We start from the raw sequence: 2,023 nt of genomic DNA on the forward strand, positions 1-2,023 counted from the left end.
TGTGACCCTCGATCCTGGGTCTCGATCCTGGCTCTCGAGTCTTGCCTTCGATCATGGTCCTCGAGCTGGACCTTCGATCATGGCTTCGATACACAAGCTCGAGCCTGAGCCTCGTCAACCCTGGGCTCGATACCCGGGCTCGATATCTGGGCTCGATACCTGGGCTCGATTTCTGGGCTCGATATCTGGGCTCGATCACAGCCCAGAATGTTCAACAGAAAAGGAAAAATTGCAGCAGCTTTGTAAGTCCAATTTTTGATCCGTTAACCATCCGAAATTTACCAGAGGCCCTCGGGATCTCAACCAAATATACCAACAAATCCTAAAATATCATACGAATTTAGTCGAACCTCTAAATCATATCAAACAACGCTAAAACCATGAATTATACCCCAATTCAAGCTTAAAGAAACTAAGAATTTTCAACTTCTACATTCGATGCCGGAACCTATCAAATCAAGTCCGATTGACCTCAATTTTGCGCACAAGTTATAAATGACATAGCGAAGCTGTAAAAAAATTTAGAACTGGATTCCGACCCCGATATCAAAAAGTCAACTCCCCGATCAAACTTCCAAACTTTAAATTCCTATTTTTGCCATTTCAAGCCTAATTTCACTACGGACTTCCAAATAAAATTCTGATCACGCTCCTAAGTCCAAAATCAACATACGGAGCTGTTGGAATCATCAAAAATCTATTCCGATGTCGTTTGCACATAATTAGACATCCGGTCACTATTTGAACTTAAACTTTTAATTTTTCATCAAAATTTTATATCTCGGGCTAGGGACCTCGAAATTTAATTTCGGGCATACCCCCGAGTCCCAAATCACGATACGGACCTATCAGAACTATCAAAACACTGATCCGAGTCCGTTTGCTCAAATTGTTGACCAAAGTCAACTCAATTGAGTTTTAAAGCTCTAATTCATATTTTAATCCATTTTTCACATAAAAACTTTCCAGAAATCTTTACAGATTGCGCACGCAAGTCGAGAAATGATAAATAGTACTTTTCGAGGTCTTAGAATACATAATTAATTATTAAATTTAAAGATGATATTTTGGGTCATCACAGTGGTAAGCTGCCTTTCTGAGCCGTTCTGCAGCTACTATTGTCTCTCCTTGTATTTTCCATTCTGTCTATTTTTATTTCAGACAGTATTTGAGGCTTTGTATAATCTACTAGATGCTCATACACTTGTGACACCTGGTCTTGGCACACACATTGGTAGAATTTGGTGTTGTATTATTTTCTTGGTTTTAAATTTTGTCAATGTATGCTTAATTTATTTCCTTCACGACCTATAGGTGAAATTGGGTCGTGACAACATAGGACTTCAAAATCAATTAAAATCTTACTTATTAATTCATTAGTTATTTGAATTAAGTATGAAGTCCTAATATTTAGGACATAAAAATCAATTAAAATTTTACTTTATATAAATCATTAAAAAGGGAAAGGGAAAAACCATGGACAATCTAAAAATATGAACTAAAACACAAAATCATCTAAAAGCATATACGTAAAGTAACTCTATATACTACGTAACTCCACAATATGTTTTGTCTTTTTTGTCCTTGTATTTTAATCATACAAGGTCAAGTTTGCATCTATATTTCCTTTCATACCAAACTATTTGTCATTCTTAAATTTCAATCTATAAGTATTATATATAAAAGCTTGGTTATTAAATTATATTTTTCCTATTCTTAAAACTTACTATGCAAATATTAGATATAACTTCTCTAATTACCCATCATAACTATACTCTTTAGTTCAATATCAAATTCTAGAATACTTAACATTTGTATATCAAGCTTGAATAATCTAATTTAGAGCATATGAAAAGATTATTCTTACTATCTTCTATAAACTAATTTTTTAATAATAAGTATATTCTTCTAATCAATCCACACAACAACAAAAAAAGACAATTCCATAGCTTCGGTAATTGGAGGCAAATATTGATCTCGACTCACTGTCAATTTCCAGTCTTCCTGCTTAATTTAAGTTACA

This window comes from Nicotiana tomentosiformis, chromosome 10 (genome assembly GCF_000390325.3).
Source record: "Nicotiana tomentosiformis chromosome 10, ASM39032v3, whole genome shotgun sequence".
Taxonomy (NCBI): Eukaryota; Viridiplantae; Streptophyta; class Magnoliopsida; order Solanales; family Solanaceae; genus Nicotiana; species Nicotiana tomentosiformis.